General features: G+C 47.9%; 1 protein-coding gene across 3 annotated transcripts in view; it reads left to right on the top strand.

Moving 5' to 3' along the window:
- Positions 1 to 22,059, top strand: part of BEGAIN (brain enriched guanylate kinase associated) — a 263,709-nt gene that overhangs the window by 43,401 nt on the left and 198,249 nt on the right. The window contains exon 1 of one of the 3 annotated variants that reach the window (XM_032763501.2): positions 13,168 to 13,246. The exons of the other annotated variants lie outside the window; for them this stretch is intronic. The gene's annotated coding sequence lies outside the window, so the exon portion shown is untranslated. Of the gene's footprint in view, positions 1 to 13,167; positions 13,247 to 22,059 lie in introns of those variants that run through there. 3 annotated transcript variants of the gene reach the window in all.

The raw sequence follows: 22,059 nt of genomic DNA, 5'->3' as shown, positions 1-22,059 counted from the left end.
AGGTTCTGCACCTAAGACAAACCTGCTAAGAAAATTACAGTTAGTACCAGAGTACTGCAGCCCCAGGTGCTATCTGAGAGTGAGAACTGAAGAGACAGGGTGTGTAGGGGGGGTATCAGAGCAGAGGTGTCATTATCCTGGTAACGGTGACAGATGTACACAGAAATATTGCATAGGGAAGTTTAGAACATTAAAAAAAAATTTTCAGCAGTATTCATTGGGGAAACTGGTTATTTGGGTGTGATGGGGCTAACAATGCCCCAGTAGACAGCGACACTGAGATGCTGTGCATTATTTCTAAAAGACTTATGCACTGCAGGGCACAGAAACCCTTCTGCCGCCAAGGGACTCCTAGAAGAGCAGAGGCTGAAGGTGTTCTCCGGATAGACAGTCAGTATAGAGCAGAGATAATCAGCCTCACTGTTGCTAATTCTGATTAGCACCAAAGAAACAGGATGTGGGATCCCTGCACATCTTGTGTGCTGCTGCTACTGCCAGTCCTGGACTCCCAGCAATATATGCATAATTAATTAAGGAGGCTGTAACTCAGACTTCACTGACTCTGTTGTGGAAGAGGATTTTAAGTGGCAATGAAGAGAGGCTCCAATCAAGTGAATGTTTAAAGAACTGTTAAGCAGCTGGCCAACTTCATTCTTAATGTAACTCACCATTGTCGTTTTCTTGCTACGCTAATTTATTTCCTCTCTTAATGCTCTGTGCTAACTACAAACAGAGTTACCACACTTGCAATATTTAGATGTTGTTCTTAAAGCCTCAGCTGGTGGAATCAAGAGAGTACGTGAGAATCTTAGCTTTCATTAAAAAGAAATATATTTGTAGCCATCATTATTGTGGAGAAAAGCTTGAAGACATTAAGTGAATGCTCCCTGCAGGCTCAAAGCAGAAGGCAAACATAATCTGAAATGTGTTATTTTTTAAATATTATTTTGCAGGGGTTAACTCCTGATTTTTTGAATGCATGCGGTTAGCAAAAATGTACAACTAAGGTAACCACTGGGTTTTAGGTATAATGGGTCTGAATAAACAGCTACTTCCTCACTTTTGGAAGAAACACACTTTGAAGATGATGATGGTTTCCATGAACAGGAATTAGACTGAAGATTCTTTTGTTGTTGTTGTCACTAAGGTAAAATACAATATTATGTGCGCTTTGGAGCTGCTCTTTCCTGAGAACCTGAAGTCAAGGTCAAAGCAGTGGGTCTTAGAATATAATCTTGGAAACACTTACTCAGGTGCACATTGCTTATTATTATGAGTAGCCAAATTGAAACTAACAAACATAGGAACAGTGTGTACTGGCAAATATTTGCATATGCCATATTGGCATATACCTGTTCTGGATTCTTTTTGCACACATGTGGAATGTACACAGGAAACATACAATTTATCCATGCACATCTTGTGACACCAACTTCTGATGATTTAGCCCTTTATTTTATTAACAGGAAATTATTTAGCTTTTCTATTTTGAAACTTTGGGAAAAATCATAGCTTGATGACAACTTACATGGACAAAATAGAGTGCATTATTTTACCAAGAACTACACTTCTCAATTTCTGACAGTGAAGAATGCCAACAATTGTCTTTAGTTGTAAACAACTTGTTTCTGTCGATGTCTGGTTTATTAATAGTTTGCCCAGGCCTAATTTGAAATATAGTTTGATAAATTTTCAAAACTTCAAAGCCTCACACATGATGATTTATTTAACTAAACTACTTAGTATACAGGTAGCAATTTCTTCAAAGCAACTGCTTGTTTAAAATTCCATCTGCATAAGTTAGTTGACCTGATTTGTAATATCTTGCTATAAAAGGATTTTTTTTAACATTTCAAAGAATCATGCTTAATCACTTTGTTTTTTAACAAGCTGTCATGTTACCATTTTCTTTTCTATAGTCACATGAAAATGCATCTTTCCTTTATGCACTTTGCTTTTATGGGATCTCTTATTGCTATCATTTCAAGTAAATTGTTTCCTGTGCAGCAGTTTCTCCTTTATAGGATTTTATCTTCAGGCTGTTAATCAAATACAGCAACATTTTTTGCCCTCTTTTCCTTCTGAATTGGTTATGTGTTTAATTGAGTCATTTTTAAATTATTTATTGTGCATTGATGTACATTGCCCACAGGTTGCACTTACTAATTCCCAATGGGAATCCCTTTTAATCGCTGTAAGGAGTGGGAGGTGGGGACAAATTATTGAAAAGCAAATGTCTGTTTTCACTACTTTATAGAAGCTCAGCAACTTCTATGTGTAATGTTGTGCTTTTCCCTTTTCCCACTCAGGCCAAATTTTTCAAAAAGGATGAGTGAATTTAGATATCCCAATATTTGAGCACTCATCTTCAGATACACTAAAGGGACCTGATTTTCAGAGGATAGATGTATGCTCTGCAATTTGTGAAAATAAGACCCCTTTATTGTGTCTCAAGCTGAGCACCCAAAAATTGAAGCAACCACAATCACTGGTACTTTTTAAAAATCTTGGCCTTATTATTTTATGGGAGTTTGCCCATTTGGCATAAGTAGTGTTCCTGGAAAACATATTGCAGTGTTGATAACTGCAACAAACTTCAACTTTTCAACAATCCAATCAATAGCTGTTTTAGCTGTTGCTTGTTCTTAATGTGTTTAGCAGGATTTATGCTAGTTGGCCAACAAATAAGAAGAGAAGTTGATAATAGAGTATTGATTTAACATTCGGTGTAATGGCCTATTGATTTAACCTTCTGCCCCCACTGGAAATGCCATGGCTGTCTACTCTAAGATTCCTCTCTATTGTCACAAATAATATTTAGTAGTGTAATCTTTCTCAAGGGCTTTGAAATAGCCATCCCTTACCCTTTCCGCCTTACCTATCACTATTAGATTAAAACAACCTGCCATGCTTAGAATAACTTCCACTCTGAACTGAAATATTTTGTTTCTTATTTAACTGAAGATGCCTCTTGGCCTGTTCAAATGTGTACTGTTAGTACAGTTATCCCACAATAGAAAAGGCACATGGTTACAAAATGTGGGAGAAGTAGATGCTATAACTGATACTGATACTTAGGCTACAGCATGTTTGCATTTTAACACATCAGTAGTTCTGACTAAATAAGTTTTCTTGTATTGCATGCTGGCCGAGGGAGTTCAGTGCAAACAAGAGCAATGAACTCTAAACAACTCGTACATATTGATGGTGTCTGAATAAGTGCCTTAAGGAAGCTGAAGGCTCCTCCCATTCTGAGAAGATGACTCTCCAGGAGATGGGGCTACAGTTGTTAAGATGTAGACAAGCCGTGGTAACAAGGGATATGATCATTAGAAATTCTGATAGCTGAGCATATAACATTCATGAGAACCTATTCAGTAATTTGCCTATGATGGGTAAACTGGTAGAGCTCACAAGACTTCTAAAGTGTGCTATGGATGAAGCAGTGACCATGGTGAATACATAGAAGAGAGGTCCTGGAAGCAGAGTTTAGATTACTAGAGGAAAAATATCTTTTTAGGGCACCTGTGGCAGCTTTCTTTGAAATATCTTCAGTACCACACAGAGCCACCTAGACAAGGGAACCTCCATGGTATCAATGTATAGGTGAGAAGATTGGGCATAGAGAAGGGCTTTAAATGATGATGTGGAAAAGGAAAGAAAGTGGCAATATTTGAAGAAGGCACAGAGCCGTTTGGGTTAGTGAAGACTACAGAAGACAATGAGAAGCTTCAAAGGGAACTAACAAAGCTAGGTGAAAGGGTAGCAAAACAGCAGATGAAACTCACTGTTTACGAATGCAAGGTAACATGTTGGAAAGAATAATTTCAGAGTGCTCTAAACTAATTGAAAAAAATGCAGGGAATAGACCAGAATATCTTTGTGGACAGCTCAATGGAAACCACTCCACTCCAAACGGTGGGGTGGCCAGAAAAGTAGAGAACATGTTACTTAGTACATAAAAAGATTAGGATGGAAAATATACTGACAATATTCTATAAATCAGTGGTTCACCCTCACCCAGAATATCTGGTGTAAGGGCACATGGGTTCCCAGGCAGCCCTCACACCCTGGCCACCACTGAGCAGCTCACCCAGAACTACTGTAAGTGATGAGCTAGCAGAAATCTGACCCCCTTCCCAAGGTATTGCCCATGACAACCCTGACTGGGATGATGACCAGCTCCACTGATTGGCCTAACCATATTATTTAAGCCAGAAGGAGGCACAGGAAGTTCTCTGAATGATTGAGAGACTTCCTGACTATCTGCCGCACAGGACCAGAGTCTTGCTTGATCCTTGGTTCCTGATTCTGGCTCTGACCCCTGGCCTGGACTCTGCCTCTGACCATTACATCAAATTGCCCACATCCCATTCTTGATACTGGGTATGTTTTGGTCACCTTATTTCAAAAATGGAAGTGCAGAAATAGGATTCAGATATGGGCAATGAAACCTGGTAAAAGTTTGGAAAGACTTTTGTTAGAGGAGAGACTGACAAGGTTGAAACTTTATAGGTTAGAGGAAAAATCAGAGTGATATAGAAAACAATGAATGGTTTAGAGCTGGTAAATAAGGTGCTCCACTTTAGCCTCTAATAATACAAGAATACTGAAATCTTAAATTTATTGCCTTTCAGTTTTATTGAAAACTGATAAAGGAAACATTCTACTCACTGTGTAATTTCCCTGTGGAACTCTCTGCCACACAATAGCACGGAGACCAATGAGATTAATAGGATTCAGAACACAATTGGGCATTTATTTGGAGGATTAAAATATCCACAGTTATGGTAGATACACTAAAATGTTTGTTTAGAAGGAATGTAAACTCTCAAGCCATAAGCCAACTGCAGACTGACAAGTTAAGAAGAAACTTTCCTCATGGAAAAGTTCTTCCATACATTCACTACAGCATTTCCTGTACTTTCCTCTGACACATCTAGTATAGGCCATTCTGGGAGACTGGTTTAGATGGTGTGATTCAGCATGGCATGGATCTTTTAAACAAAAGATAAACAATGGATCTTCTAAAACTCTTGGATGCAAGTGATCTGGACGTGCTGTATTTAAAGTGTCTCACTTTAGTAGCTTCTGTTTAACATGTTCAAGCCATACTAATGGAACAGAGTGTTATCAACGTATGATATAGAGAACAAATATTTATTTAACATATTTGCCTTTTCTATATTGTTGTTGATCAATACCATTGTCAGGATTCTTTTTGTTCCCAATATATTTTTAAAAACTTTTCTTATAGTCTTTAAATCTGCTGTGCCTAGATTTCTAATGTCCCTTTACCAATTTTCTACAATTCCTAACTTCTGATTTGTATTCATTACTATCAACTTCCCCTTTCTTCTATTTGTTACATTTAAAAAAAAAAAATTACAGCTGCATTCACTTCCCCTGCAAACCAGGTTGTTTTTTAACAAGTACAGTCTTCTATTGTGGGACTGTGGCTTCTGGGGCATCTAACAAAGTGGTGTTAAATGATTCCCAATAATCAATGACATTTTTCTGGTTAAATTCTCCCTCCCAGCTGATTTGGCTCAATTATTTTCGACTTTGTGAAACTGGCCCTATTAAAGTACCAATATGTATATTATTATTACATATTACTTTATACTAATAGCAAGTGAGATGTTGGGAGCCAGCAGTACTCCTCCCTAGGAGTATGTTTGTTTGAATGTGTGACTGCACAGGGATGGCTAAATCATGTCCATCCCTCTGCCTGGAAGGAAGTAGTTCCTATGTACTGGTGGTGAAATCCAGGCTCTACAACAGTCAATGGGTAAAGCTCATTTTGACACCTGGACCCACAGAGGGCAAAGGATCAGGATATGTTCCAGCCATATATATGTGTATTTATAATAGCTACAGTCAGCATTGACTGCCATAAGCCTTTTTTCTGGCTTACTTGTGGAAAATCATAAAGTCTTTTTTCCTTTTACTATTTTAGTTCTGTTTCCATTTTTCTCTCCCTTACCTTTAACCTTCATCTGAAACTTTTTGTCTTTCTGGATTCATTATCTTCATGTTGGTGACAACTCTGATCTCCCCGGTGCTGCGCCTCAGTGCCTCACGCACCTATTTTTAAAATGAATGAACAATGGGTTGCACAGCTGAACTATATGACTAAATTCTATCTTGGGCTTCAGCTCTATTTTCCTGGGTTTGGACACCAGCAAAAGAATTTAATGTAAATATAGTCATGTATTACAAGGTTGCATATCTATTTTACTTATTGTCTGCAGCCTGCATTTCCTGCTTTAGAAGGCTGATTCATTTGTCAGTGAGTTTTTCAGCATTGAACTTCAGTTTGACCCTTTGTAGCTTTGATACAAATTGTTCAGCAAATTAATGGGCCTTGTTTATTTTTGTGCAGAAGCAAACCAATTATATTTCACTGTTTGGGGCACCGTTTTGTAAGATGCTTTACAAACCTATAGTAAGAGACTGCAAACCATTTAGGGCTGGTAAACATAACAGAAAGAGGGCAGGAGAGGAACAGGGGCGGCTCCAGGCCCCAGCATGCCAAGCGCATGCTTGGGGTGGCATGCCACAGGAGGCACTCTGCTGGTCGCCGGGAGGGCGGCAGGCGGCTCCAGTGGGCCTCCCGCAGGCGTGCCTGCAGAAGGTCCACTGGAGCCGCAGGACCGGCGACTGGCAGAGCGCCCCTCGCGGCATGCCGCAGTGCTTGAGGCAGCAAAATGTCTAGAGCTGCCCCTGGAGAGGAAGTATCCCATCTTACAGAGGGGAACTGTGGGACAGAGTATCAGAGGGGTAGCCATGTTAGTCTGGATCTGTAAAAGCAGCAAAGAATCCTGTGGCACCTTATAGACTAACAGACAATTTGGAGCGAAGACCTTGACCAGCAAACACTTAAATTCAATGAAACCTCCTGTCTAAGTAGATAGGTAAGGTTAATTTTTTTTACCTGTAAAGGTGAACAAAGGGGAACCAAACACCTGACCAGAGGACCAATCAGACCTGGATTTTTTTTAAAGTCTGGAGGGAACTGAAACTCGGGATCTTTTGTTTTCCTTGGCTGTGAGTAAACAAGCTTCTTCTAACTCCATCTTCTTTCACAATAATCTACTATTAAGTGTGAGTACAAAGGAACCAAAGTAATCGGCTGTGATGTGCTTTGATTTGTATTTACATGGGGTTGATTTGCTGGACTGGTTTAATTGGGCTATCTTTTAAATCAGACTGTTTATTCATATTTTCTTATAAGCAAGCCTGTATTGATCTCTTAATGCAGTATTATTATTCTGTATTTCTTTTTTTTATAAAGTTTCTTTTAAAACTTGTGGGGTTTCTTTTCCTAGGGCATGGTTACACTTGCTAGTTGCAGCGCTGGTGAGGGGTTACAAGTGCTGCAACTTAGCAGGTGTCTACACTTAAAAGCTCAGCCAGCGCTGCAACTCCCTGTTGCAGCGCTGGCTGTACACCTGTGTCTGCTTCCGTGTAGGGAGTCCAGTGCTGCTGTTGCACGCGCTGGTCATCAGGTGTGGACACTCACCAGCGTTTATTGGCCTCCAGGGTATTAGGACTTATCCAGCATTCCTTTTCAGCCTCTCTGGTCACCGCTTAGCACTCCACTGCCCTGGGCTCAGAGCCGGAGAGGAGGGCGAGCGGGGCTTGCCGGAGCTCCGGCGGCGAGCGGGCTTGCCGAGCTCCGGCGGCGAGCGGCTTGCCGAGCTCCCGGCCGGGCGAGCGGGGCTGCCGAGCTCCCGGCCGGGCGAGGGGCTTGCCGAGCTCCCGGCGGGCGAGCGGGGCCTTGCGGAGCTCCAGACTGGGGCTCAAGTGGGGGTCCGAGCAAGCTCTGGCTCTGAAGTGCCCCGAGGGACCAGGCTGTAACTTTCTGTCCGTGACACCCCAGGGTGTCCTCAGAGCGCTGGCTGGGTCACTCAAGTCTCCCCCAGGTGCCCCGTCCAGCTGGACTCGTTGCAGGGGCTGGCGCTCTGAGGTTCACTCCCAGGAGGCCGGGGGCTCCCCCAACAAGCCAGTGTGACCCTAAGGGCTGATGCTCTGCAGCTCCCACCCCGAGCTGGAGCACGCACCAGGCCTGTGTTCTCCACCAGTTGGGTTCGGGGTGTCTCTCCACGCTAGGGCTTGCCCAGTGCTTGGGCGGCTGACAGTCCCCTCTTTTCTCAGCTGGGCAAGCCGGAGCTGCCAGGGGCTGCAGCAGGGCTGGGGTTGAGGCTCCGGTGGGCAGTACCTCAGTGCTCCAGTGCCCAGCAAACACCGCTGTCTTGCATTCCCGCCCTGGGGGAGCATCACTCCCAGGACGAAGTGGGAATGTTCTCAACGTTGTCTCTGAATACGGTGTGTGCCTCAGTTTTCCCTCTGTGCGACTCGATAGCTAGGTGATGCAGGATAAGGTGCACGACCCCTAGAGGGCAGGGTGACGGCCGACGGGCTGCAGAGAACGGCCGACACCCTGTAGCCGGCAAGGGTGGTAACTGACGGCCCCCTGCACTGCAAGGATCAGCCAGACGTGCTGGAGAACAGACTAGGTGCCCTGCTGGCCGGGAAGAGACGAGCCGGGGGCGCTGGAAGGGGTCAGTCTCCTGGGCTGGACTCGGAAGGCCCCTGGCTCTGCCCCCCCCCAATGCACTTTGCTGAGTGTCCCTGGTGGGTGCTAACCAGCCCTGTCCTACGCTTTCTGTGATCATGGCCACTGGCTGCTCTGCTCCTGGGGGCCTGGGTGAATTCTCTGATTTTTTTTTTCCCAGCACCTGGTCTGCCTAACCCCCCTGGCCAGCAGGTACTGAAAAAGCCAGACAGGGATCCAGCCCGACCCGCCACCCCCCACGAGCCCGTGTTCAAGATGTGTTCAACAATGGTAGACATGCAGGCAGACCACTACCGTGGATGCCTCAGCCCATCCCAAAACTCAGCACATTGTGCCCAATGTTTTCTCAAACACCCTTCTCCAGCATCCTGGTGCTTACCACCACCAACTGCCCCAACACCAGTACGTCACTCACACCCTGATAACTATGACCCTTACCCAATGCACTCAACACCCATCACCAGCAGCTTTTAATCCCCAAGTGCAGCAGCAGGCAGTGCCCCAAGTGCAGCAGCAGGCAGTGCAGAGCCCTCAAGGAAGAACATATTCAAACCTGTGAGTGTAATGCTCATCACCGTACCCCCCTTCCTGTTTTATACTGTATTTTTATAAAGGATTCTTGTCTTTTATTCACTGTTTATTATTACAGAAACTGTAACATCTACTACAAGTAAAAAATAGGAACTGCAAATCAATGAAACCACTGCAGGTAACTGCTGTGAGCAATGCTCTTACTGCAGTGGAAGGCACCCAACATTACTGTTGGCTTTCAGCCTCAAATTGCTCCTTTAAGGCATCCCTTATCTTGAACACATGTGCTGGGCCTCTCTAGTAGCCTTGCTCTCTGGCTGTTCAATTCAGCCTCCAGGCGTTGAACCTCGGAGGTCCATTCGTCAATGAAGGTTTCACCCTCCCTTCACAAATATGGAGGATACAGCACGCGTTATAATGCTGGGATGCTGCTTTCCCCCACATCTAGCTTCCCATACAGACTTCTCCATCTCCCTTAAACGGCAAAGCACACTCCACGGTCATCTTGCACCGGCTCAGCCTGTAGTTGAACCAGTCCTTGCTCATGTCAAGCTTCCCTGTGTACGGTTTCATGAGCCAAGGCATTAACGGGTAAGCGGGTCTCCAAGATCACAATGGGCATTTCGACATCCCACACTGTGATCTTCCGGTCTGGAAAAAGTCCCTGCCTGCAGCTTCTTGAACAGGCCACTGTTCCGAAAGATGCGTGCATCATGCACCTTTCCTGGCCATCCTGGTAAATGTCAGTGAAGTGCCCACGGTGATCACAAGCGCCTGGAAACCATTGAGAAATACCCCTTCCGATTAATGTACTCGGATGCCAGGTGGAGTGGTGCCAGAATAGGAATATGCGTTCATCTATTGCCCTCCACAGTTAGGGAAACCCATTTGTGCAAAGCCATCCACAATGGCCTGCACGTTCCCAGACTCACGGTTCTTCTGAACAGGATGCAATTAATGGCCCTGCAATTGCATCAGCAGTATTCCAACGGTCGACTTTCCCACTCCAAACTGGTTTGCGACCGATCGGTAGCTGTCTGGAGTAGCCAGCTTCCAGACTGCAATAGCCACCCGCTTCTCCACTGACAGGGCAGCTCTCAGTCTCATGTCCTTGCGCTGCAGGGTTGGGGCGAGCTCAGCACACAGTCCATGAAAGTGGCTTTTCTCATCCTAAAGTTGTGCAGCCACTGCTTGTCATCCCAGACTTGCAGGACGATGTGATCCCACCACTCAGTGCTTGTTTCCCGACCCAAAGGCGGCGTTCCACGCTGCAGAGCACGTCCGTTACTGCCACAAGCAATTTGCTGTCAGGTGCGTCAGCCGCATCTATTTCATCATCTGAGCTCTCACTGTCACTTTGGAGCATAAGGAATAGCTCCACTGCCAGACGTGATGTGCTGGCAACATTCATCAGCAATGTCCTCAGCAGCTCGGGCTCCATTTCTCTCTGAAATCATGCGACAGACTCACAATGGCACCAAACGGCTGGAAAGGGAAGCGATGCACACGGTGGTTGAAACAGGAAGTGGAATGACCCGCACCCTTCCGTCCCCTTCCACAGCGACAAATGGGACGAGGTGCTCTGTGGATAGCTGCCCACAATGCACCACTCACAAGAGCGCTGCAACCAGTGGAAGTGTGGACACACTGCAGCGCTGGTCGCTGTCAGTGTGGACACACTGCAGCGCTGGCCATACACAGCTGTACGAGCACAGCTGTAACTACCAGCGCTACAAAAGTGGCAGTGTAGCCTCAGCCCTAGTAGGTAAAGGAGAGGGAAAAGCCCAAGCTCTGTGTCTTACTTTCCTATTGTCCCAGGGCGGGAAAAGGCTACGGGACAAAGGGAGGGGTGAATCTCTTGTGTGAGCTGACTAGGTTTGATGCATAGCCTCGGGGAAGCTAGATTGCCTCTCTGGTTGTATTCAAAGGGAATAGGCAGCATCGACCGGCTAACCCAGGAAAGGGGGGAAGCTGGGGGATGAATAGAGGAGACCCAGGGCTCTGGGTCTTGGAGGGGTCCCCCAAGGAAAGGTTTGGGGAACCCGAGGGGGCCGAAACCCTGGAAAACTTCAGCTGGTGGCAGCAAAATAACATCCAAGCTGGGTATAAGCTTGGGAAGGTTCACAGTAAGCACCCAGATTTTGTACGCTAAAGTCCAGATTTGGGAAAGAGTTTACCACACCTCCCATGTGAGTAAAGTTAAGCAAATGCATAAGCATTGGCAGGGCCAATCACACAGGAGATCTGGGGAAGATCCAAGAACTGAATCCAAATTCTTGGGTCTCCATGCACTGTCTTAGCCACAGGATCATCCTCTGATTCTTCCTCCAATTTGGGTTCTCCAAAAGAGATTTCTAATTTAACATTCCTTGATTTTACCTTTAACTGAAAGCAAGTGAGTGCTAACAAAAGATAATCAATGTAGTGAATATTTATTAGTTTACTAGCTTCTCTGTCAAACATTGTCTATTCCCCAAATCTGTGCATTGTGCTGAAATCTTGGGAACAAGTTACCCCTGTTTTGTGTGCACCTATTGTCTTGATGCCCAGAGTCAGTCTCCTGGTGATGCTGAATCCAGTACAGTTCTAAAGATACTCATCTCCCCTCCAAATAAAAGCAGCTGTGTTCTCCAAGTTAAGTGTCTGATCCTGCACCACTGAAGTCAGTGGCAGTAGGTCAGGGCCTGTTCTGAAAATATCCAGGTATTTTCACACTAATGCCCTTAAATGTCTAGAGGTGCAATATCATTGTGGAAAGGCCCCATGGAATTTAATAGGAAGCAATAACTATGCTATAGGCCTTATCCTACAGAATGTAGGAGAGAGTGCCTTGTTGTCAAATTGTATAAGATGGTCCAAAAAGCCAAGAGCCCATCCTCTACTAAAGTCAATAGGAATTGAAGGTAGTTTCTATGAAGACATTGAATGGCTATCCAACAATATTTAAGAGAGAGAACCATTTTCTAGGATCTAATCTAATTTAATGTCCTGGTCAAATCTGCCTCTTGGGAAACCTGGGTTCAATCCACCACAGATTTCCTGTGTGACCTTGGGCCAGTCACTTAGCCTTTCTGTGCCTCAGTTCCCCATCTGTAAAACAGGCACTTCAGATGTGAATGTCTGTACAGATCCTGAGCAGGTGCTCAGAAGTGTGCAGACACCCCTCCTCATCTCCTCTGAGACTCCATCCTACCAGCTGTTATATTGCACACAGGGCCCTAGCACATGCTGACAGGAAAGGAAGTGACTCTACAATTTGTTGGCAGAGGGGACAGGTTTCTTCCTATCTGAGTAGCAATGGAGGAGATCATATGGGCCACACAGAAACCATCACCCAGAGAGCAACCCCCTGCTGATAACTCCAGTAAGAGAGCTCACAAGATTGAGCCAAAGTGGAGCGCATCCTCAGTAGGCAGCGAGGAGCAAGTAGCTCTGGGGGAAATCAATTCCAGTGACACCATGCCCTCTCCTCCCTTTACAAATAAACATCTTCAGGAAGTTCACTTCCGTCCCTCTTACTCACCACAAAAGGAGCGATAAGGAGGCCATATAGGGAACTGGGGTAAAATTCTGTCTGGGAATTGGTCCTGCTTTGAGCAGAGGGTTGGACTAGATGACCTCCTGAGGTCCCTTCCAGCCCTAATATTCTATGATAATGGGATTATGGCAGAATCTTCTGCAATTTCAGGAGGAGGGAAAGAGGATCAGGATACAAAGGCCTGCTTGGGGGTGAGGGGTCATGGATTCCCAGAATCCTTCCCTTCCAATGGTTTTGCAGCTCCTCTACCTGCAGCAAGTGGAGATCCTCTCACCCCACATTCCATGCCAGAACTGGCACACATCAGAATTCATTAGCCCAACAAACTGCTGGGAGATGCATCACTAAGGGGCTAATGTAACACTAACACACACAGTTCATAAGCACAACAGAACATGTATTTTCTGGTATAGGATGTCATCGTATGAAATTTCCCATTCTTCTCTCCATAGCCTCCTTACGGCCTCTACTTAAGTTTCAGCCTTCTGTTCCAGTTCTCTCTATTGTAGCCATATGAGATGTGAATGGAAGAATGATCTCTTGCACCTGCATCGATTCATATATGGTCTGTAGCTTAGATGTCACTCAAAGTCTAGGTAAGGCAGAGACCCAAAGGGGAGAGTGTGCATAGTATCTGGCATGTGACTAACGATATATCTAAAGAAATCACACTGCTTCCATGGTGCAGAAACAAATCTTACTTTTATATCAAATAATGGTATAGGCATTAAAGGAAGGAAGAATCTCTGAATGGGGAAGAAAATCACTTGCTCAAAGTCATGGAATTCTATCATTTTAGCTATTTTAGCAGTAGGATAGAGAGTTTATGATCTTGTTTTTATACTTACAAATCCAATTTGTAAGTAGCTTTCCTCTTACACCATAACTGTAATTGGTTGGCAGGCTGAGTCTATTGATAGCACACTCAAAAGAGCGGATGAAAGGAAAATTTACTTTCCCTTACAATTTGTTGTAACAGCATACTGAATGGCAAAACGCCCTGCCAGCACATAATTAGACATGGGTACTGTTCTTCTTTACAGTTGCAAGGATCTGGCACATCTACACTGTGAGAGAAAAGAAAAAGAGAACCACTGCAGTGGGTCTCAAAGTCGGGCAGATCTCAGATGCCAAGCAGGAATGTCTACACTGCTATTTGCTCTCCCTTAGCACTAGCCCGAATCAATTGACTTGGTCTCTGAGACTCGCTGCTGTGGTTTGTTTAGGGTTGGTGGGGTTTTTTGGCAGTGTAGATGTGTTTGTGATCTTTCTAGGACCTACCTATAGCAGAACAATGACATCTCTCTATTTGACATTTTATTGGACTTTGTTTGCCTGGATAATACCAGTTCATTTTACTCTAACAATACTTACTAATTGTGTACATTGCAGTGTGTATAACTCAGTTCTGACTCTTTTCTCTGTACTGCACCTTTAAATACCTGCTGCTGAGGCGACTGTCCTTCTGTGGTTAGATGCAGCCCACTCAGGGGCAGACAAACACATTGTGCTCGCTCATGGAGACGTTACATTTGCTTTTTGTTTCTTCTGACCAAAAAAGTATGGTTATTCTTTCTGTGTAAGAACAATAACAGATCCATCTTCTTTGCAGGACAGCTCCTCACAGAAAAAAGTCCTGCAGAATTTAATAAGGATGAACCTAATTGGGACTCTGCAGACGTTTAATGGGGTTCTGTAGAAACTTCTCTAAAACCCATAGAATCTATCTTAGATATTTAGATGCAGCAGCAGTCAAAAAAGCTAACAGAATATTAGGGACCGTTAGGAAAGGAATAGATAAAACAGAAAATATCATAATGCTGCTGTATAAATCCATGATATACCCATATCTTGAGTATTTCATGCAGTTCTGGTCAACCCATATCAAAGAAGATAATTAGAATTGGAAAAAGTACAGAGAAGGGCAACAAAAATGACTAGGGGTAAGGAACAGCTTCCACATAGGGAAAATTAAAAAGATTGGGACTGTTCGGCTTAGAAAAGAGATGACTGAGGGGAGATATGATAGAGGGTTATAAAACCATGAGTGGTGTGGAGAAAGTGAATAAGGAAGTGCTATTTACTCCATATAACGCACCAACCGGGGGTCACCCTATGAAATTAATAGGGAGCAGGTTTAAAATAAAGGAAGTATTTCTTTACACAACACACAGTCAACCTGTGGAGCTCGTTGCCATGGGGATGTTGTGAAGGCCAAAAGTATAACTGGGTTCAAAAAAGAACTAGGGAAGTTCCTGGAGGACAGGTCTATCAATGGCTATTAGCCAAGATGGTCAGGGATGCAACTCCATGCTCTGGGTGTCCCTAAACCTCTGACTGCTAGCAGGTGAGACTGGATGATAGGTGATGGATCACATGATAATTGCCCAGTTCTTCTTCGAGTGCTTGCTCATATCCATTCCAAGTAGGTGTGCGTGCGCCGCGTGCACGTTCGTAGGACGAATTTTCCCCTAGCAACACCCGGCGGGTCGGCTGGCGCCCCCTGGCGTGGCGCCACTACGGCACCGTATATATACCCCTGCCGACCCGTCCGCTCCTCAGTTCCTTCTTATCGCCCGTGTCGGTCGTTGGAACAGTGGAGCACGGCTTAGCTGACCTCCACTTTCCCTAGCTTTCCACTCGTTCTTCTACTTCTTGTATTTATAGTTCTAGTTAGAGTTATAGTTGTTGTTTGTTAGTATAGTTAGTGTATATAGTTAGAGGGCTGGGGTTTACCCCTCCTCACCCCTCCCAGGGCCCAGGCTCATGCCTGGCTCACCCGGTTTCAAACAGTGCTCGGCCTGTCGCCGGCCGATGCCAACGGGAGACCCCCATGATCGCTGCCTGAAGTGCCTGGGGGAATCCCATCTGACGGACAAGTGCCATATCTGTAAGTCCTTCAAACCGCGGACTAAAAAGGAGCGGGACTCTCGATTGAAACAGCTCCTGATGGAGGCGGCCCTTACCCCTCCAGCTCCGGCACCGAGTGCCGCACAGTCTGCACCGGGGAGAAGTGCTTCATTGGCACCGGAGACCGTCGGCACCATCGGAACACCCCAGCACCAACCATCTCCGGCACTGAAGCAGGCCCGGCACTGCTCCCTCTCCCCGAGGGCCAAAAAGCCTAAGACTCCTGCGGCTCCAACCTTGGCACCGCAGTCTGAGCATGCCAAACCGAGCCGTCTGGCACCAACAACTGCCGCAGCACCGGTAGTCTGCGCACCGTCGATTCCGGCCAGACAAGAGCCGTCGAGTCCGGTGCATGACAGCTCCCCGGCACGCGCCTCGGTTGAGCTCGTCGTTCCCACCACGCCGGAGACCTTCTCAACGGCGAGGGAACTGATTGCTCTTACGGAGCCCACCCTGCCTCAACCCCCGGCACCGCCGGTGCGGGTCCTCCCATCAGCGGGAAAGCCTGCCATGGTCAGACCACCATCTATCGAGGCAGCAAGCAGGCACCGCTCGCGATCGAGATCCCAGCACCGCTCCCGCTCTTATTGCCAGTCAAGATCCAGGCGCCGCTCGCAGTCCCGGTACCGATCCCCCTCTCGGCACCGGTCGTACTCGCGGCACCGGTCCAGATCGCATTCTCTGGACCGGTATTCAGCATAATGGTTTAGAGCTCCCGGCACCATTCCTGGCGGAGTCGATCACACCGTCGGTCCTTTCGGTCTCAGTCGACCTCCCGGCACCGTGCTGGTCGCAGGTCCCGGTCCACGTCTCAGCACCGGTATGATTACCGGTACTGCTCCCCGGCGGGGCATGACGTCCGGTACCCACCTCATGGACTATCTGCTCTGCCCTGGCCATCAAGACACCCATCTGGTTCGTCCCGAGCAGATAGCGCTCTCTGTGGAGATGTGGACCCTCAGGCCCATGCCCTCCCGGAGTCCCAGGGCTTGGAGCAAGCACCACAGTGGTCCTTCTGGATGCCTTGGGCGTACCACCGAGCCCAGGGCGATTCTACAGTGACGTCGCGGTCCGCCGTGTCAGTCCGTCGCGCACCAGAGGCCACCATTAGTCGTCCTCCCGCTGATACGGACGCTTCAGCCGCAACACGGGACCCTCAGCCCGCCGCAGAAACCGATCCTCCTCTGGACCAGGATTCACAGCTCAAACCGCTGGTCCCAGGTCTCTCATCCTCCTCCTCACCGGATGAGGTGGTAGCGGGTACATCAACCTCAGGCCCGCCCCCCATTGACCTGCAAGCCCACCAAGACCTTCTCCGCCGTGTTGCGTTGAGCATCAACCTTCAGGTGGAGGAAGTCCCGGAGGTGGAGGACCCGGTCGTGGACATACTCTCTTCGGATGCCCTGACTCGTGTGGCCCTGCCATTTATCCGCTCCATCCAGGCTAAAGCGTACTCGATCTGGCAATCCCCGGCATCTATCCCTCCTACGGCCAGAGGCGTGGAGAGGAAATATATGGTACCATCTAAAGGGTACGAATATCTTTATACCCATCCTCCTCCATGCTCTCTGGTCATCCAGTCTGTGAACGAGAGGGAGCGCCATGGCCAGCAAGCCCCCACCCCAAAATCGCGAGAGGCTAAATGCATGGACCTACTTGGATGCAAAGTATACTCCACAGGGGGCCTACAGTTGTGTGTAGCTAACCAGCAGGCCCTTCTCAGTAGGTACAATTTTAACACCTAGCAGTCCATGGACAAGTTCACCGAGCTGGTCCCCCTGGACTCCCGTCCAGAGTTCCAGAGCCTCCTCGAGGAAGGGAAGAAGATATCCCAGACTTCCCTGCAGGCCTCTCTCGACGCTGCGGATTCAGCGGCCAGGACCATGGCGTTGGGAGTTGCAATGCGGAGAATTTCATGGTTGCAGGTTTCCGGCCTACCCCCTGAACTGCAACACACAATTCAGGACCTTCCATTTGAAGGCCAGGGCCTTTTCTCGGAGAAAACGGACCCTAGGCTCCAAAGCCTCAAGGACAACCGTGTCATAATGCATTCCCTGGGGATGCATACTCCGCAGACCCAACGCAGGTCCTTCAGAGCCCAACCTCAACGTCCCTACCCCCCACCACGGCCTCGACAGGACTTTACTAGAAGGCGTGGTCGTGTGAACCACAGACAACAGTCCGGTTCTCAGGGGGGCCAGAATAATGGTTCCGCCAAGCCACCGTCGGGACCAAAGCAAAACTTTTGAAGGTACGACCGAGAGCAGAGCACCAGTCCTTTCCCGGAATCCTATCCAGTTTTCCAACCATCTCTCCTCCTTCCTCCCGGCATGGACCCGACTAACCTCAGATCGTTGGGTCCTACGTACGGTGGAGTTTGGTTACCATCTGCAGTTTATTTCGTGCCCCCCCCACCCTCCGCATCCCTCTTCAGGGACCCCTCTCACGAGCATCTCCTCTGGCAGGAGATCAGTACACTTCTCGAAATCGGAGCCATAGAGGAGATACCACAGGAGTTCAGGGGCAGGGGGTTTTATTCCCGTTACTTCTTAATTCCCAAGTCGAAAGGAGGTCTTCGACCCATCCTAGACCTCCGCAGGCTCAACCTCTTCTTAAAGAAGTTGAAGTTCCAGATGGTTTCCTTGGGGACTATTATCCCATCCCTGGATCCGGGGGACTAGTTTGCTGCTCTCGACATGAAGGACATGTACTTTCATATCTCTATTTACCCCCCCACACAGACGGTACCTACGTTTTATGGTGCGAAATCGTCACTTCCAATTCACGGTCCTTCCTTTCGGCTTTTCCACTGCCCCACGTGTCTTCACAAAGTGCATGGCAGTGGTAGCCACCTTCCTCCGTCGTTGGCGCATATGTGTCTTCCCTTACCTAGATGACTGGCTTATTCGCGGGACCTCCGAGACCCAGGTCGCCGCTCACATAGCCGTCATCATGGAACTCTTCGAGCGTTTGGGCCTGATGGTCAATATGGGCAAATCCACCCTCGTGCCCACTCAAAGAATAGAATTCATCGGAGCTGTCCTGGACTCCACGCTCACAGCGGCCTGCCTCCCACTGAGCCAGTTTCAGGCAATAGTCACCGCCATAGAGAGCCTGCAGGCCTTCCCGATGACTTCAGCCCGGGCCTGCCTCAGCCTCCTCGGCCATATGGCTGCCTGTACTTTCATCACCAAGCACGCCAAATTCCGCCTTCGCCCCCTTCAAATCTGGCTGACCTCCGTTTACCGCCCGCACAGGAACACCATAGACGTCGTCGTCACGGTTCCTCAGAGCGTCTTACACTCCCTCCGTTGGTGGCAAAACCCTTCCCTGGTGTGTGCAGGCATGCCGTTCCACCCCAGACAACCGTCTACATCCCTAACGGCGGACGTGTCATCTCTGGGCTGGGGGGCTCACATGGCGGGTCGTCGCACGCAAGGCCTCTGGTCCGCCCAGGAGTTCATTACACATAAACTTCCGGGAGCTACGGGCAGTCTGCCTCGCCTGTCAGACCTTTCTTCACCACCTGCAGGGCCGTTGTGTTCTAGTGCTCACGGACAACACCACCGCAATACACTACATAAACAAGCAGGGAGGAACCCGCTCTCTCCCCCTTTGTCAGGAGGCGATCCGACTGTGGGAATTCTATATAGCCTACTCTATAGACCTGGTGGCATCCTTCCTCCCAGGGGTCCAGAACACATTAGCAGACCACCTCAGCAGGTCATTTCTCGCCCACGAGTGGTCACTTCGACCAGACATAGCTCATTCTCTCTTCCAGAAGTGGAGCTTTCCCCCATAGACTTCTTCGCTTCCCGCAGCAACCGGAAGTGTCACAGGTTCTGCTCCTTTCAGGGTCTCGCCCCGGGCTCGATATCGGACGCCTTCCTCATGTCTTGGTCGACCCACCTGCTGTACACCTTCCCACCCTTTCCGTTGGTGCACAAGGTCCTTGTAAAGCTTCACAGGGACAGGGCTCGAGTGATTCTAACCGCCCCAGCATGGCCTCGCCAGCACTGATACACCACGTTGCTGGACCACTCGATAGCCAACCCGGTTCCTCTGCCTCTCCATCAGGACCTAATAACCCAGGACCACGGCAGGCTTCTCCATCCCGACTTGCAATCCCTCCACCTCACGGCGTGGCTCCTACGTGGTTGAGTCACTCGGAACTACGCTGCTCCACCCCAGTGCAACGAGTACTTCTGGGCAGCAGAAAACCCTCCACTAGGGCTACGTACTTGTCCAAGTGGAAGCGGTTCTCTTGCTGGTGTCAAGCGCAGCAGGCGGCACCTGCGCAGGTTCCTATTCCATAATATTGGAATACCTCTGGCATCTCAAGCAGCAGGGTCTCGCACTCTCATCTTTGCAGGTACACCTAGCGCCATCTCGACCTTTCATCCCGGAGAAGGAGCTTACTCCGTTTTCTCCACCCTATGGTCTCGAGGTTCCTCAAGGGCTGGAGCGTCTTTTTCCGCAGGTGCGATGCCCCGCCCCTTCCTGGGACCTCAATTTGGTTCTGTCAAGACTTATGGCCCCTCCGTTCGAACCCTTGGCAACCTGCTCTCTCCTGTATTATCGTGGAAGGCGGCGTTCCTTGTAGCCATTACATCGGCTAGGAGAGTTTCGGAGCTTCGGGCTCTCATGGTGGACCCGCCTTACACGATATTCCACAAGGACAAGGTGCAGTTGCGCCCACATCCGGCGTTCCTTCCCAAGGTGGTTTCATCCTTTCACCTCAACCAGGACATATTCCTCCCGGTCTTCTTTCCCAAACTGCATGCATCACGTAGAGAGCAGCAGTTGCACTCGCTGGACGTCCGTAGGGCGCTCGCATTCTACATTGACCGCACCAGATCTTTCCGTAAGACCCCCCCAACTCTTTGTCGCTGTGGCAGACAGGATGAAAGGTCAACCCGTCTCTTCCCAGAGAATTTCTTCCTGGGTCACGGCATGCATTTGGGCTTGCTATGATCTAGCTCACGCCTCTCCAGGCCATGTTACTGCACATTCCACCAGGGCTCAGGCCTCGTCGACTGCATTTTTAGCTCGAGTGCCTATCCAGGAGATATGCCGAGCAGCTACGTGGTCTTCGGTACACACTTTACTCCCATTACGCCTTGGTACAGCAATCCAGAGACGATGCAGCCCTTGGCTTGGCAATCTTGCATTCGGCAGTGTCCAACTCTGACCCCACCGCCTAGGTAAGGCTTGGGATTCACCTACTTGGAATGGATATGAGCAAGCACTCGAAGAAGAAAAGAGGGTTACTCACCTTTGTAACTGTTGTTCTTCGAGATGTGTTGCTCATATCCATTCCACACCCGCCCTCCTTCCCCACTGTCGGAGTAGCTGGCAAGAAGGAACTGAGAAGCGGACGGGTCGGCAGGGGTATATATCCGGTGCCGTAGCGGCGCCACGCCAGGGGGTGCCAGCCGACCCGCGGGTGTTGCTAGGGGAAAATTCTTCCGACGAACGTGCATGCGGCGCGCGCACACCTACTTGGAATGGATATGAGCAACACATCTCGAAGAACAACAGTTACAAAGGTGAGTAACCGTCTTTTCTGTTCATTCTCTCTCAAGCATCTGGCACCAGCCACTGTCAGAAGACAGGGCTAGATGGACCATTGGTCTGTCCTTATATGGCCATAGTTATGTTCTTAATTATCCTTCCAACACTCCTGAGGTAGAGAAGTCCTATTATCCCCCCATTTTACAGATAGGAAACTGAGGCATGGACAGATTAAATGACTTTCCTGAGGTTACATGGAAAGTCTGAGGGAGCATGGGCTTGAACATGAATCTCCTAGGTCCTAGGCTATTGCCCTAGACCTGGACCATCCTCCCTTTCTGTGGTACCTTTTGAATAATTTTTGGAAACTTCCTATACAATTCTATAGCAGAGACCATTTTATTTTAAGTTGTGCAGCTCTTTTCCACAGGAATAATCAATTTTTCTAAAATCTACACTTATGAAAACCAATTTTCTTTTTTCTTCCTTTCAGCACTTCCTTGTCTGTGCTCCTCAGTTAGAAATAGATGGTCAAAATACAGGAGAAAAATCTTTGCTGAAGTTTTCATGAAGAAAACATCCCCTCTCTGTCCTCCTACCCCCCGCCCCACACACCCTTTTTTTTTGGGGGGGGGGGGTGTTAAACTTTGGTTTCAAAACATTTTGACCAGTACTCTCTGGAGTCATGGACCTTCCTGCTTCACCCTATTAAAAACACTAATGCAACATCCTCTTTTGATCCTACCCTAAATGCCAAGTCCTGCATTCTGTACTGGCTTCCATCTGTGCATCCCTTTTGAAGTCTTCTGGCAAGCTACCATAGCTTCCCCTTGTATAGACTGACTTAGTTTGCAGATTTTTTTTCAGTTAACATGTCTGTTCCTTCTTTTTTGCATTCCTGATCTCAGAGCTGCATTTTGAGTGATACTGCACTTCATAGGTGTGAGGCACAGCTGTGAATTCCAGGGGAGAGCATTATATCAGT

This window comes from Chelonoidis abingdonii, chromosome 4, assembly GCF_003597395.2.
Source record: "Chelonoidis abingdonii isolate Lonesome George chromosome 4, CheloAbing_2.0, whole genome shotgun sequence".
NCBI classification, from domain to species: Eukaryota; Metazoa; Chordata; order Testudines; family Testudinidae; genus Chelonoidis; species Chelonoidis abingdonii.
Note: the sequence above shows the minus strand (reverse complement) of the source record. Positions and strands in the feature narration are given on the sequence as shown.